Source organism: Trematomus bernacchii, unplaced genomic scaffold (assembly GCF_902827165.1).
Source record: "Trematomus bernacchii unplaced genomic scaffold, fTreBer1.1, whole genome shotgun sequence".
Classification (NCBI taxonomy): domain Eukaryota; kingdom Metazoa; phylum Chordata; class Actinopteri; order Perciformes; family Nototheniidae; genus Trematomus; species Trematomus bernacchii.
The window spans coordinates 3,297,967-3,315,150 of NW_022987973.1; the positions used below are offsets into that span (position 1 = coordinate 3,297,967).

Consider the following 17,184-nt stretch of genomic DNA (forward strand, 5'->3'; position numbering starts at 1 on the left):
GGCCTTCCTCTGATAATGTATTGCGGTGAGTGAGTGAGATGTCTTGAGAGTGTGTCAGACACGCACCCGTTCACCACATAAAGGCCTTTTCTCTCCCTTCATTGGTTTGTGATCCAACCCTACCTGCCACTGTAGTCAAATCAGAGAGAGAGACGAAGAGGAGGATGGAGAGAAAGGGAGGAGGGTCTGGAGGGGGTGAGGAGGGGGTGGAGGGTGGAGAGGCAGAGTAGAGAAGAAGATGGGGAAAAGATGAGAGGAGTCAACAGAGGGGGTGAGTGAGGGAAAGAGAGGGAGAGACGGGAGGCGCTCAATTTGCCATCACGGGTGCAACGGGGCAGAAAGTATCCAAGAAAGAGGATGGTGGTGTGTGTGTGTGTGTGTGTGAGAGAGAGAGAGAGACAGTGAGTGAATGTTTATGCATTTATGTGTGTGTGTGTGTGTGTGTGTGTGTGTGTGTGTGTGTGTGTGTGTGTGTGTGTGTGTGTGTGTGTGTGTGTGTGTGTGTGTGTGTGTGTGTGTGTGTGTGTGTGTGTGTGTGTGTGTGTGTGTGTGTGTGTGTGTGTGTGTGTGTGAGTGTGTGTCTAACAAGGGAGAAAAGACAACTCATTTGAATGTCAGATACGAGGAATCGTGGCGTGCAGGGAGGGAGGGATGAGGCGAGGAGGGATGAGAAGAATGAATATGGATTACTGGGATGAAGATTCTATTATTTTCTGCCCGTTTCTCTGATCTCTTTGTCGCAATGCTATAGGCCTCTGTGTGTGTGTGTGTGTTAAAGTATGATGGAGAAAGTAGGGGTCTGCGACAGAGAGAACGTGTTTGCTTATGTGATTTCTCTATGTGTTTGAAAGTGTTCGTTTGACAACATGTGCACAGCCAAAATTCATTTGAGAAGAATGAGAATGAGTGTGTGTGCGTCTGTGTTTGCGTCTGTGTTTGTGTGCGTGCTTGCATGTGTGTGAGAGAGAGTTCTTAAGTTTGGATGAATAATAGACTGGAAACCATGAAGTGAAGTGTAAGCTTTTTCTAGCTTTGTGAAACCACAGCGGCCTTTTGCTACGTTTGCCTCTCAACATATACACACATAATTTACATACTAACACGCCCCTCATGTACTTTGCAGCCCCTAACCCAGCCAACCATTGATTTTCTAATAAAAAACTAAGGTAGTTCATTATTCTCATTAGTTATTTGTGTAAAAAGTATCTCTCTGTACTGTATGAATACAACGAAACCACACATATTTTACACTTTTTCAGATTTTCAGATTAAGTTGTTTTGATAGAGTATTGACTCAATGCACCAATAGGCAAAAACTATTTAGTTTTACAAACGTAAAAGAGTTTAAGAGTGGTTTTACAGACGGAATTAAAGTGAACAAAATTCAGTATGCTGCACATCTTAATTTCTATCTTTTGGTCTCTTCCTTTTTATGGTTCACCATGTTATTTTTGTCCTTAACCTCCGTCCTCACCACACTTTTCTTTCCTCTGATGCGTATTGCCCCTCCTCCCCCGTGCTCTACACATTATCAATCTTTTTCTTTCTGTCTCTTGTTCTCTCTTTCTCTCTCCGGTTGAGTTGTGAGCAGACAGAGGGAGAAAGAGAGAGTGAGAGAGAGAGAGAGATGTGAGTCTCGGCCAATTTGTCCTGACACATAGATATGCTCAGGTGGGAGAGAGGTGTCAAACAACTGAGAGCGAGCGAGAGACGGGTTTGTAAGAAGGGGGAGACAGAGGAAATAAGTAAGAGAAAAGAGAAGAACAGGAGGGTGAAGAAGGAGGTAGAGGAGGCTGAGAAAAAAGTGTATATATATATATTACACCATAAAGCAGATGTTTATGTTAAAATGTTGGACCTGATCAAAATGTCCCCCTTGGAAAAAACTATTAGAAATCCACTTTACGTAAAATATATTAACAGATATTTTTCAGACCCAATTCACAAATAGAGAAGAAAAAAAGTCAAATCTGTTTTTATTTTGCAATGTTTTCTAATAAGCACTATGTGATAAAAGCTGAGTGTAAGCTACTTGGAGCCACTTGGGTATTTCACATATCGACAGAGTCAAGTCAGGTCAGGGGAATTTCCCTTATTTAGCAGAAAAACACAATTGTACCTTACATTAAATGGCTAGAATCTGTTAAGCATGTGTGTTTGACATCATATCTAGAATCTGTTAAGCATGTGTGTCTGACATCATATCTAATGCCATTCAACAGTCAATGCAACTGCAGGGCGAATGCATGAAAGGTTGAGAATGAAGAGGGATGAGAGAAGAACAGTTATTCTATATCACTCTGGAGAAAGAGAGGGGGTGGGGGGGCAGCAATGGTTCCAGGGGCGTCCCCCTGTGATAGTGGCATGTTCCCCTTGTGTCGCAACAAGAGAGAGAGTGGGATCGACAGAGAGAGAGATATCTAATCTTAGAGGGTAAGGGAGCGTGGACTCCCCAGGGCTTGTCGTGCTCAGCACCTTGTTAACCAGACATCTCTCTTTCCATCTCCATTTCCATCTCTCTTTCCACCTTGCGTTCTCTCTCTCCCTCCCTCTGTCACTGGTTTGCTCATTCTCTCTCTCTCTCTCTCTCTCTCTCTCTCTCTCTCTCTCTCTCTCTCTCTCTCTCTCTACATATCTTTCCAGCCCTCTGTCCCTGTTTTTCTTAGACAGTTAGGAAGAATAAGATGATTTGCCACATTTGTAATTCTCACTTTTAAGCTCCTTACATCTTTTTAAATTCCAATTGCTGTTACTTATCCATCTATCCATCTATCTATTTAGTTTTTTGACTGCATGTTACAGAAGTGTGCTCACAAGTGAATGTGCGTGTGCTTGTGTGTGTGTTTGTGTGTGAGTGTGTGTGTAGGTGTGTGTTTTCCTGTTGTCAGTGGATTGTCAGGTTAAGGAAACTCCTGTCTCTGGTTAATGGAACATCAGCCAAGGTTAATACAGACTGGCAGCTAAAGTCCGAGCACAGACAAAAACAAACACACACACACACACACACACACACACATACACACACACACACACACACACACACACACATACACACACACACACACACACCCACACTCAGACTCAAACATACGCAACGCAGTAGCAGGATGGTTGCCAGTCTCAAAATTGTTGGAGGAAGTCCAATTGTCCCATTTAAACAGCAATAATAATACAAATAAACGTAGTTTAGAGTGGGTTGGATTAGTTTTTTATCGCCAAAGTAGGCACACGAGGCGCATTTCCAGATAAATGCAACCACAGTAAACAGAATAAAGTATGAGGACTTTGTGGACTCGGGTGTATGCTGTGCAATGTAAAGTGCATAATCTGGAAGAGGCGGGGCGGTACAGTTATGTACGATGCCCCTACAATCTGTCTCTGAGAAACTTTTTTGTGTTCGTGCCACTGCCAAGGAATAATTCATTCATAACAAAAAAGTTGATTAATGACGTCCAATGGGTCCGGCTCATGAACAATTGGTGACAAGTTTGAGGCTAAGGCATCAGTGAGGGACTACAGGATATTATGCTGCTTAGTGCTGAGCTTTGAGCTTTCAGGATGCTGTAAAACAATGTGAGAAGCACTTTCTACTCGTTCAGACACTGCCGTAATGAGAAAATACTCTTAATCCAGCTCACACATACACACACACCGACACGCGCAGAGGCGTATTTCTGCTGCCGAGTGGTTTCTTGGTGAAAGCATATTGCGAGAGAAGCAGTTTAAGGAGTGGCAATTATAGTTTTGGACAACGTCATTGATTTAAACTCCTGATTAGAGGAAAGGTGACAGAGGTGGTACACACAATGGTGAGTGTAGGGGTGGGGTGAGGATGGGGGAATGGCACACAATCATGCTTGTTCCCACACAAACACACACACACAACATACACACACACACACACACACACACACACACACACACACATCCGTAGTCTCACCGTCAGTCATGGGAATGCCTCAGAATGGCAAGGGTCCCCCTCATTCCTGCTTTCATGTGTCTCTCTCTCTCTCTCTCTCCCGCTCTTTCTCTCTCTCCTTTTCTCGACACACCTGACTGAAATATTGATGTCTCCCAAGCGCTGCTGTTCATGCCTAAGTGGTTGTTTTTGTTTCAAAGAAAGGGTGATGGATTTAAACACACACACACACACACACACACACACACACACACACACACACACACACACACACACACACACACACAGAGAACTCTGTGAGTTCCTTGATTGCATTATGCTTCTTTACAGGTTTCACACACCTAAATGGTTCTCTTTGAATATCATACTTCATGAAAACAGCAGATGACTGACCAAAAGACCTTCCCCTTTGAAGTCTTAGTGTTTCTCTTCATGTTTAGTTTCACAGTTCATAACTATCAGCATATGATAAAGCAAAGTTCAGTGAAAGCCTTTTAGTTTGTGAAGACATGACATTTAAAATGTTTCATCCATGAATGTGGACATCAATCAATTCTCTAATGGTTTCATTTTCAATAAAGACAGACAAAGGTCTAGTTTTTTAAGCTAACTTGTTATTCCATTGTTGTGTCATTTCAGCAGATGAAGTTAAACTACTTGCAAGATGCCTTTCAACCTACACTGCAAGTAAGGTAAGTCAATTGACTTGACCCAAATGTAATTTGACTTGACCCAAATGTTGCCTCGTATCAGACAGAATTGCGAACTCAATACAACCAGTTTTAATCTTCAGTATGGCATAGCTGCCACTTTTTCATGGGCCATGACAACATCCTGTTGTTGCTGGGGTTTGAAGAGTACACTGGAGACAACACAAACTACGGTTTAAGTCAATATTGAGAAGACATGCCATCTATGTAAAATATACAGTATGTTAATCAAGGGGGTCATATTCAATTTGAATATATTATTCAGCTGCCAAACACAAAAGAGAGGCCATTAATTGCACAGTTCCAAGATGGTGGGTGATGTTAACCATATATACCTTTGCTTAATCGGTATCATCACAGGGCCATAAGATCCTGTCACCTGTCAGGACAGCATAAAACATTTTATTTACTACATAAGTTTGTGTAGTGTTGAAAAGAACAACCAACACTATTTGCTCTCTGGTGAGGACAGTGTTATTTTGTTCGCTTGATTGTTTCCATAGGGAGCCCCTTTCCAAAATATTAACATGCACAGTTATAGTGTACCAGAATGTTAACATGGTGAGTTTTATTATATTTGAATTTCATTGTAGTCCCAGCGGCATTTACTCTGTGCACGGCACGGCAGGAAAACACATGCATGTGTACACACACACTCACTCAGAGAACCTGTTCTGTTCTGCCTCTGTGTTACCGTTTAGCATATCCTATTAATATTAGATGAGAATCATTTGTATCTGAGCGCACCATTGACCTTAGTCTGCGAAGGCATGTATAGTACATGTGTATGTGTGTCTGCACACTCAAGCCCCGCTCTCAGAAATTGTAATAGCGGATGTAACTGTAAGCAGGAAAAATCCCTTTGATTGCTGCAGTTTCTGCAAACTGTGATCATAACATCAATTCGTAGTTTTTAAACAATCCAAATCCTAATGGTGGTGACATGTACAAGTATATTAGTGAATTAAAATACATATTTTAGTCGTCCTTTAGCTGTGTGAAAGAATCCTGTTCATTAATAAAACACAACAAAATAATTTGTTTGTGTTTTTGTTGGCTGGGGTGATTCCGAAAAGCAAGCATCAGGAGTCAACTTGAGAGCTTGATGATGTGGTGTTGTGTGAGGTCTAAAAACTGGAAGTGAAACACACTGAACCCGGTTGTAGCTTGGCTGGCTGGTAAACATATCACATGAGGACCTTCCTGCATCGTACAGGCAACCATACTGCTGGTGTGGGGCCTCTTGCACTTGGCTTATCTGGTTGCTTGGGTGAAAAAAGGATTTTAAGCAATTTGTACAATTTATTGTTACACACTAGATAAAAATGTCAGCTGAATGCTTGGTAGTAAATGGAATTACCAGGTTAAACCAGAATATACACTTTCTGTCTGAAACCACTTTCATTGAGAGCCTGATGAAGCCTGTGATATCTGCTGTGTTACGAGATTCATTTAGGTTGTAGTGTGTTAACCGCCGTGAGTGTGTGTGTGTGTGTGTTTGTGTGGTATGTGTGTGTGCGTTCCTGTGTATTCAGGCAAAGCTGGGGTCTACAAGCTGATGTCAGATTGTAATTGAGTCACTCTCAGTTCGAATGCATCTCCATTAGCTCTCCCTATCAGTGTGAGCTCACTCTGAGCCTGCACAAGAGATCCATAGCCTCTAATCCACCTAGTGTTGCCAACTCTTAAGGATTGGCAGGGTGACTCACAGCACTACTGCTCAACTGTGAGACTTTTACTGTTTTAAACATGTTGGTTTACAATACAGGTGCAGGTACAGTAGTCAAATAAGAATATGCTGTGTTTTGTTGCCTGTGTTAAAGGTCCCATGACATGGGCATTTCTACTGATCATAATTCCATTGTTGAGGTCTACTAGAATAGATTTACATTGTGCAATTTTCCAAACTCACATTGGTTTTCTCACACAGCATCTCTGTAAAGTATGTGTATTCACTGAATTTCATTCTCTGTCCTAAACGCCTTGTTGGAGCTCCTGCCCCCCCCCCTCCCTGTGAGCCCAGTGTGCTCTGATTGGTCAGCTCGCTGCTGCGAGGAGCTGACAGTGTGAGCTGGCTTACTGGTGTGGTTTCCTGCTTGCTGCGAGACAGTGAGACATCGCGAATGGACGCGGGAAGGGGGGGGGGGTGCTGAGGGGGCTCCACTAGCACGCCACACCCGCCCCCCAGCGCGTCACATTTTTGCCGCTAAAAGAGTGTGTGTGTGTGGAGCTCCACGGATTGGTCCATTTGGGTATGGGCACGTCACTGTACCCAGGAAGAAAACAATGGAAAAAGAGAAATCTCTAACGAGGCGTTCTGGGGCAGCATAGACAGGTCTTTTCTGTGTTAGAGTTTTACTCGCTACAGGGTGTGCTTTGAGGGTTTGTGACTTTGCAGACCGTTTACATGCTGAAAAACTTCATAACACACAAGGGGACGGGTAATAACCGGAAAAGCATGACATGGGACCTTTAAAGATAAAGCGGTTATTATTCTGCTTTGTTGTGGATACACGCTGTTGAATAGTGAGCTGCTGTTAAGTGTGCTTTACATGCTCTTGTAATTTGTCATTGAAGAGGTGTTCAGTGTCAAAGCACTGTAGCTATTATTCAAATGTTGATTGTGAGCCTCTCACACTCCTTCCCCTCACATGCCTGCTCCCTTCCAGGTTCACTTGCAGACATTGTGCTACTGCTGCATCCTTTAATTTGTGCAGACATTTTATGTTCTGCTGATGTGTTTTCTTTTTTTTTTTTGTGGGCAGCAGTCACACTTCTTTGTTGTTTTTTGTGTCATAGCTCAATTTGATATTATAATATGAAGGTCATAAAAAACTAATCATTTTCTCACATGTGTAGTTCACCACACACTCATTAATCTATTCGATTTCTGGCGCTTATTTAGATCTGGGTCTTGGTGGCAGCAGGTTAGCTCACTCTTAAGGAAAGACATAAGTGCTAGTAATAGATTATGATTATATTGACTTCACAAAAGTAAAGCATACAATCTGGAACGATGGTGGCATCAATTAAGTTCCTGTAGCTATGTTTTGGGTACAGTACAATTTTGTCAAATGCAATGGCTCTGGCCACCAAGAGAACAATAGAAATGTGCTTTTAATTTGATCAACATCAAAAGACGGATTCTTCCAGTAAGTGTTTTTCTCAAGCCTATTTGAGCACGTTCCAAGAAAAAATAAATGGCGCAGCTTACCAGGGTTGCAGCTCAAAAGACAAAAGTGTAACCCACTAGTAGCCTGCAGCTGCACTTTCCAAACACCACGGAGGCAGAGATCTAAAAAGAAAACCAAAATTGCATTGACAGTTCGGTATCTGGTGGCTTTTTGCCGGTGCAAAATGAATCTCTAAATGCGTTAAGCAGCATTTTATTTTATAGTGGATCCTTATGTTTTTGTGTGGACTACAATTTGTTGTCAATTTACTGGTGAAATCTGTAATTGTAATTCAATTAATTAATAACATTTGACTATGTAAGTAGAAGCAGTTTGACGACATTAGTGTGGTACATTGCCCAAAACGTTATGGGGGTTTTATCTCACATTGAAACCATAAAGGGAGTCTTTAGAAAATCAATACTTCATAATCTCACAATGGCATAGCCATCAATGCTGAAAAAAGTCCAATGGAATCATGGATTTGGAAAGTTGTGACACCCTTTGGTACGATAAATTGTGATAGACATTAGGCCTCGTTAGGCTCGAGCATTGGGATGTTTCCACTTTGTACCCAAAACTTCCCTATCTCTTAAATCAGGAGCTAAATTGCATACTGTAGATATTCTCATGGATTTAAGTGGGAACAACATTTAAAGTCCTTTTTTCAAGGTATGATCCATAAAAGATAAGAGTAGGTGTGTTTGCATGTGTGTGTTTGTCAAAGTGTGTGTGTCACTGCGTTGTTGTGTGTTTGTTTGTTAATGTGGGTTTGTGTGTGCGGGGTTAGGTGTGTGTTGGTGTGTGTGTTTGTCAAAGTGTGTGTGTCACTGCATTGTTGTGTGTTTGTTTGTTAATGTGGGTTTGTGTGTGCGGGGTTATGTGTGTGTCCTCTATGCCCCTTTATTGTTCCCCACATTGTTTTTCTTCACAAAAAGTCATGGCCTGACAAGGTGCTGCGCGCTGTACAAATTATGCCTTGTTTATACGTATTTATTTCCCCTTGACAGTTTAATTATTTCTGGCCCCATTGGAGGAAACCACATAAAAAAAATCCCCATGTTCATACAGATTCTAATTAGAAATTCTCGGAAATTAAAACAGAGTTGTTTCAAAATGCTGTCATTTTTCTAGGGCCTCGTCTTGGAATTATGTCTCAATCAGCACAAGCGGAAATAATTACTTGTATACCTTCTAACTGCCAACATTTACCAACTGGCAAAGCAATTTACAGCCATCATGGCCCGAGAAGCAATCATTGGCCAACTATAAATTCACAGGCCGACGGTTTGGAGAGCAACATTGGAAGGAAGGGTTATTGTGGAGAATTAGAGAGAGATAAAGGGTAGAGGTCTTTATTTCCACCTGTGTACTCCTTCAGTCCGTCTCTTTTTTATCTCTTCCCCTTTCTTTTCATCACACTGTAATCCCTCTCTCCCCTTCATTTCACTAATCATTCTCACTATTTAACTCTCTCTTATTTTCCAGACCTTCCCACTTACAAATGTCTGCTGCATCTTTGAGTCTATTTTACAGTGAGGAAACCAAAACACACACACTCAGACACACATGCTTCTCAAATGGAGGCAGCGCGACGATTAAGTGATTATTTCCACACACACCATTAAACACATTCATTGCAGACACAGAAAAAGACCGAGATAAAAACATACATGAGCACAGACACTTAAACACCCGCACACATTGAGCTTTAAAGTAATTACTCACACACGTCATTAGACACAGACACAGATGAAGTGGAGTGTGTTTATGTTCTGTGTATCTTTTAGTGTGGCCTCGTCTAGTCCCTTATACTCTTCGGATACAATAATATCATCCATCTAGTATAGCAGATTCACTCATTTTCACAATTTTACAGCACAGAGAGATACAAAGGCAGCATGTCCATTGATAGATATCAGCCTGAACTCTACATTAAGCTGTCTGTATCTATGGCATCAACCGAGAAAAACTGACAGAGGGACCTAAAAAATATGTTGTGTTTGTTCTGTTTCAGCAAAAGCTTTATTGTAGTATATTGTTTACATACTGTACTGCAGTCGTCCAAGACTGGCTTCCTCTTCAGATCACACAGTCCCATTTTATACCTTCAATATTAACTGAGGATTAGAGTAAAACTATTATGGGGTGGGACTACTGCACATTGACTTTGCCATTACATGTGATTACTTGTGTTTATAGTCTGACCTATTCATTTATAAACAAAATGTTGACTTATTATATCTTTTAGAAGATCCCATGGTATTTTATTTACCGTAAAGCTCAGTCTTAAAGGTCCCATGTCATGCTTTTCCGGTTATTACCCGTCCCCTTGTGTGCTATGTAGCTTTGTATGCATGTAAACGGTCTGCAAAGTCACAAACCCTCAAAGTACACCCCGTAGCGAGTAAAACTCTAACACAGAAAAGACCTGTCTATGCTGCCCCAGAACGCCTCGTTGGAGATTTTTTTTCTTGCTGGGTACAGTGACGTGACCATACCCAAATGGACCAATTCGTGGAGCTCCTCACACACACACACTCTCTCAGTGGCGAAACTGTGACGTGCTGGGGGGGGGTGCTAGTGGAGCCTCGCAGATGGGGGTGCTGCAGCCCCCTCAGCACCCCTCCTTCCCGCGTCCATGGTGCACAGGCTGAGTTTTGCGATGTCTCGCAGACCCCACACAGCAACCAGGAAACGACACCAGTAATAGAGCTCACACTGTCCCCTCCTCACAGCAGCGAGCCGCGCAACGTCCCGCCAACACGGCACCCAGACCCCACGCAGCATTCTCATCTGTTTGTCATTACTGGTGTCTGGTTGCTAACGCCATTGTAACACATAATCACTGATGTTCCGCTGTAACGGTGGTGATCTCATCAGAACAGAGTGGGCGAGCTGACCAATCAGAGCACACTGGGCTCACAGGGGGGGGGGGGGGGGGGGGCAGGAGCTCCAACAAGCCGTTTAGGACAGAGAGTGAATACACATACTATACAGAGATGCTGTATGAGAAACCAATGTGAGTTTGGAAAATTGCACAATATAAATCTAGTAGACCTCAACAATGGAATTATGATCAGTAGAAATGGCCTTAAGTCTTTGTCAAACTCCGTAATTGTCAGATGTCATGATGTGATTGAAAGCTCCCTAGCAGCAACTAGTGGACCTGGTGTTGTAATCCAAAGATTGTGTGTCAAAGTATTAATGAAGTTCTTCAAAATGAGACATTGTGCATGTCAAAAATCTATTTAATCTCTGAGAGTGGCATGCAATGGCCACACTGTTCTTACATCAACTCAAACAAATCTATCTGTATTCCTTTTTATTTTAGCAACATACAGAATATTAATATTGGTTTGTTAATGTTGATACATTGTTAAAGTACTGTTGACTTACTCAACTGCTACATTGTGTTACCCACAAGCACCACTGGTACAAATTGAATATCCACGCTCACCAGATTGAAATTGCCAATTGGTGTTGAGGTTAGATTCTCATTTGTTGTCCTTGATTTTTTTGTATTACCTTCCCTCTAAAACCCCCCCCTCCCCCTTCTACTCTTGCTATTTAATCCCTTTCCCTCCTTCATCTCCTGTATGCACTGTCTCTCTTACAGTCTTTATTAGTAGTGGAATTATTCACTTGGCTTGCACCTCAGTTTGAATAAATTGAGTGTTGAACTATTGGAGAGAGGGGATTTTTGGCAGGCATATATTTGTGTCTGAGTATGCGTGTGTGTGTACGTGTGTGTTGCGTTAACAAAGAGGCAGCATCGAGAGACGACTAATCCAGTGGAATAGCCCACTCATGTTCTGTTGAGAGCGGCGTAATTAAAGGAGCGCACCTCTCCGAAGTCACCTATTTCAATACAAAACACTGCCTTTACACAGACACACAGGCCGCCAGACCACACGCACACACTCAGACACACTCTCACACACAAAACCCACTCTGTGTATAATTACATCCTGGTTCTAATTTCTCCCTGGGAATATATCAAAACCTCAGAATAGGAAGCAGGGAGGGAGGGAGGGAGGGAAAGAGAGCGCCATGGTAGCAGTGAGGTTCAAAAATCATAAGGTCAAGATATGTAAGAAATAATGCTAAAATGGTAAAAATAACGTATGTTTTATTGTTGGATCCGTCTGTTGACCCCTTAATTTTTAAATGTCGCTTTTCCACCACTGATAGGTGTTTCTTTTTTCAATTAATTTCTGGTACTTCAATTAAAATTGAAGATCTGCTCAAGAACAGTTTATACATAGTTGATTCGGGTGCTGTTTTCAAAGACAGTTTGTGGATGACAGATAGAGATATCTTGTGTGTAGAAAGGAAAGCTTGGGCGTTTCACAGTGTTGGCTGCAACGAGTACACAAACATTGACTGAATGGAATTCGCATGCACACACACTAACACACATCTTCAGTGTTGACATCTATCATGTCTGCCCTGTCTGTCCACGTTTGATGAGGTCACACCCCAGTCCAGCCCAAAGCCTTCCCCTTTTCCCTGTCCCTGCTTGATGAGGTCACTCCTTTCACTCTGTGAGGAGGTGCGGTCCAGCCAACCTTCAATCTGACCACTGACAGGATGGTGACCGCACCTGACCCAGTCCTATGTAGCCAGAGAAACTTCCTAGGCATTGCACCCCAGCAGTGCACCCCATTGAACCTAACTGAACCTATGTATGTGTATATTTTTCTTTGAAAAAAAACTCTTATCTTCTCTACAACCGAAATAACTTGCAAGGATGCAAGTTTTACTAGATACCTTTGATAACTATAGGATCTTTTTTTTTGACAATTATAATAGGCAATGGGCCGAGTACATCACCGGATGGTATTTTCGCGCAATGTAGTTGGGTGGGTTTTCGTAAAAAAGAAAAATTATGATGAGTCGCTGCTCATTGGGCAGAGAGAGATAAAAAATGTGGGAAGAACATCTAACTCTGCAAATCAATGGTTTATTCTGACCAAATAAGAGTTGGTGATTGTTGGAACACGGGAAAGACATAACCAAGGCAAGTTTGGTGAGTTCTGTTCTGTGAGTTTGTCACACTGACCTGCACGCAGTTGTTGGGCTGACTGTGGCCGGATGAAGAATTTACCCGATTACCTAACCCTCAAACATTTAACCCTCAGCTGGTGGTACCTACCGCTGCTTGTGTGTAAGTTTAGATTAATTTATACTGTATGTACAGTCAATAGCAAAGCCATGTGAAAGTTTAGAGAGGTTAATGCTCCTTTTTATAAACGCCAAGGTCACCTTCTCCATATGAATGTCTTTCTCACCCTCTTTTTGTCCCCTTATTATACACACATCTCTCTCTCTCCCTCTCACTATCTCTCTCTCTTTCTCTCCCGCCCTCCTCTCTCTGCCCTCTCTGTCACACACACCTCTGTCTTCCTAGCTGTGAATCCTGCCTGACCTTTGTATGGAAAAACAGGCCTGTCACATGGCTCTCTGTTCTAAAGAAATCACCAACATTCATCCCCCTAAGATTATAAGCATCATGTGCACGTGGGAATGTGTATTTAGGTTGCCGGGTCAGGTCTCTCAGTGTGGTTAAATAATGTTTAAATGTATTCTTAATCTATATTTTGTCACTGTATACCAGTTTGTCGTTAAATTAGGTTTGTATGAGTGTGTTGTCGTGTGTGTGTGTGGTGTGTGTGTGGTGTGTGGTGGTGTGTTGTGTGTGTGTGTGTGTGGTGTGTGTGTGTGTGTGTGTGTGTGTGTGTGTGTGTGTGTGTGTGTGGTGTGTGTGTGGTTGGGTGTGTGGTGTGGTGTGTTGTGTGTGGGTGTGTGACTGTGTGTGACTGTGTGTGTGTGTGACTTCCGTGTATCCTCCTCCAAAGGTTACCCAGACAGAGTTTTTAGTGACAGGCTCCAGAAAGCCCCCGTAAACCCAGCAGCTTTTCCAGCAGCTGGTGCTCTCTCCTTGGCCTTGATCACCATCACTGCCCCTTCCCTCCCTGGAGGTGTCTGGGTGGACACACGCATGCCTGCTCACACACACACATGTACAGATGTATGGTTAGATTAAGGGTAGTATCAAAGCCATAAACATCTAAAATGTCTCCCAGTGTGACGGGCCATACTGATAGATTCATCCAGCAATTTACATCTATGCAGGTGTGTTGTGTAAGCCTACAAAATGTTGATTATCATGACCAAATGAAGGGTTCCACCTGTGCATCTGCTCATTTAACATCAATGCAAAACAACAGTCCCCAAGCCTCTGAGTGTCACTTTATGTGATTGTGGAAGATGAAAGACTGATAACTGATTCAGTTGTAGTGTGTGTTGACTGAGTGTATGCATATATAAGCAAGCCTATATGGACATATTGTACAGTACCTTTGTGTGCAATGTGTGCCTGGCTTATTTGTGTGTGTGTGAATGTTTGAAACCAGGAAAGAACAACACAGGATATAGCGTAATACAAAATCTAAGACGATATCTGGTCTCATATCACAATTTAAATATCATTGTTTATATTACAACAGACAACTAAGGTTTATCCTAAACAGCACTTTAAAAATGTAGCATTAATGTCCTGCAACACACTTTGATAAACACACACTCACTTACTCGCACATATCTTGAGATGAACTGCAGCTTAAGTGTAGTCTTTACCCAATAACACCTTGTGACTGCAGAACCTGGCACTGCTATTACACCAATTGGACAGTTTAGTGACAGAAATGTCTTTCCAGGTCTCCATCCGGATTTTTGCTATATCTTGCTTTATCACACACACACACACACACACACACACACACACTGTATTATCCTGTTGTCCTTTTTATCTTTCCGTCTTCTCTGTAAAGCTGGTTGGTGGGCTGAGCAGGGGGTCTGTGGTCAAATTGTCCGTTTCCACACTGTGTTCTGCTGTACCTGCTGACAGAGCTATCAGATAACTTAGCTCCATCCCTCCCGTCCCTGCTGGCAACGTAAGTGTGTGTGTGTGTGGGGGGCAGGGGGGGTGTTGTGTGTGTGAGTATATGAGAGCATTTTAAAGTTCCTTGATGTAATTGGATGTTATATATGCATTTTTTTCATGGGTTTCCATTTTTTATTTATGATGATTTGATTTTGCATGCGATATTATACATAAACACACACTCAGACAAGTCAGTGTGCTGCAGCTGGCCACAAACTGACCAGAGTCCATAGCTCCCTCTGTTGGCTAGTGGTGAACTACATTCTCTATATCCCTCTTTCCCTCTTGGTCTTTCCTGCGTTGGCAGCGTTCTTTCCCTTCACAAAAGCAGAGTTCACTGTTGTTTGTTCTGTGATATGTCACAATAGCTTCTGTTAAGTTTTCTTTGTGCTTGTGGCAATCATTCACTTCAACCTTATTATCTTAAACCTTAAAACATCAAGTGCTATTTTATTATAAACAGAATATTCATAATTAAGAATATCATTTTCAGGGGCTTTGATAGTTGTAGCTTTTAGTCAAGTTAATATGTGTGTGACTGGCACATGCGTGTCGATGTGTGGCCTGAGGTCAGCTGCTTAACTGACCGCCTCCTGAATTTGTTAAATACTGTTTTGACCAGCACTGACACACACATATACGCACATACACTGCCCTGAATGAACTTGCTGTGGCCTATCGAGTGCTGGGATTGATGTCAGTGAGAGTTGCAATGGATAATTCTTCCACAGATGTCAACAGGCTGCCACCCACGGGGTCAAAACACACACACAATTGCAGGACAATAGACAAGAGTGAAAGATCAGCAGGGGACAAAAGCCTTCACATAGTTACTGGTATGGGAAGGCAATGCAAACAAAATCATTCCCACACACATACATAGAATAATAAACTATGATTGTATTCTAGATTGTGACTTGGCTGGGTGTTTTTATTTATGGTATGTATTTTATCAACAGTCTTGTACAAATCGTGGCAATCAGATTGCCAGGGAGTCGCCAAACACATAAGTACACACAGGGTATTTCCCTGGCTTTTTACTGTAATAGCTTTGTGTTTAAGAGGTTTGCGTGGCAGCTGGGTTTGTCCAGTGAGAGAGAGAGAAGTGGCCTTAAGGGGTCACTGTCAACATACACACCGACTGAAAACCAATCAATAGTCAGGGGGGGCGGGGTTGGTGGGGATGGGGGTCAGGGAGGGAGAGAGAAGAGAGAAAGAGCTGAGGTGTTTCAAGGGTTCAACTAGAATCACTGAGATTCTGTGAGGAACTGTGGGTTCATGTAGAAGATGCAGAAGCTTTAGGAACACATGTGGAACAGACTGTATGCACAGCTCCGTTAATTAATACGTGTGTGTGTGGTTTAGGATTTAAGTGTCTTAACATAACAATTATTTCCTATTTACATAATAGAGAACAGCTTTTTAAAGCATCTCTCTCGGCACTATATGCAGACTGGAATTTGATCCTCAGATTTTGATTCTTATGCTGTTGTTTTTTCATCAAAGACATTGCTGTTTGTACTAAAACTGATTGCCAGTGTTGTAAAAACACTTTTCAACACACACTGCACACATGCATAAATTACAGAATGAGGAATTCAGGCAAAATGTCATTGAATGTTAACGTAGAAAAACGCCTCCATGAACACGATCAGTTCATCACAGACAGGCTTTTTGATTTATCTTCGTGCAAGTCCATAACAGTTTTTTTCAAATGTTTGTGTTTGTAGTGCAGCTCTGAATGTTTCAATTTACATGCGAATCTCTCTGCAATTTTTCAAAATGAAAATGGAGAAACTGATTTTTAAATCTTCAATACATATTATTTTTAGCAAAACATGAAATCTATGCATCTTAATATTCCCTCACAGATAAGGAAATTGCAGATGCTTGTGTTTTTATCTATTTGTGTGTGTGTGTGTGTGTCAGAGAAAGAGGTTTTGGTAAAGGATTTGTTTGCCCAGTAGTGACGGCAGCATTGATTCACACTCATCTTTGTCGATGCTTATAAGCCCCATGGATACATCATAACTGTGTGTGTGTGTTGTGTGTGTGTGTGTGTGTGTGTGTGTGTGTGTGTGTGTGTGTGTGTGTGTGTGTGTGTGTGTGTGTGTGTGTGTGTGTGGTGTGGTGTGTGTGTGATGTGTGAGTGTGAGTGTGAGGTGTGTGTTGTGTGTGTGTACGAATGCAATAGATACATCAGTATGCGTGTGTTTTTTTGTGTAAATGTTCCCTTCTTTGTCGTCCATATGGCCCCAAAAAAAAGGGTTTCCCGTTTAATTAAAAAACTATATAAATAATAATATCTTAATTCCTGAAAAGAGCCTTAAAGCTTATAACTCATTCTGCTCACATTCTCTGGGTCAAAACAAATTAAATAATGACCATACTTCCTGGCCAAGCAATACTCTTTAGTTCTTCTGCTGTAAACCA

General features: G+C 42.0%; 1 protein-coding gene across 5 annotated transcripts in view; it reads left to right on the forward strand.

Moving 5' to 3' along the window:
* The window catches only part of esrrga (estrogen-related receptor gamma a), a 140,921-nt gene that overhangs the window by 51,254 nt on the left and 72,483 nt on the right, over positions 1 to 17,184 (forward strand). For 3 of the 5 annotated variants that reach the window (XM_034116887.1, XM_034116892.1, XM_034116889.1), the window contains one exon: positions 4,559 to 4,611. The exons of 1 other annotated variant lie outside the window; for it this stretch is intronic. The gene's annotated coding sequence lies outside the window, so the exon portion shown is untranslated. The remainder of the gene's footprint in view (positions 1 to 4,558; positions 4,612 to 17,184) is intronic. One more of the 5 variants, XM_034116888.1, reaches the window with a different exon arrangement.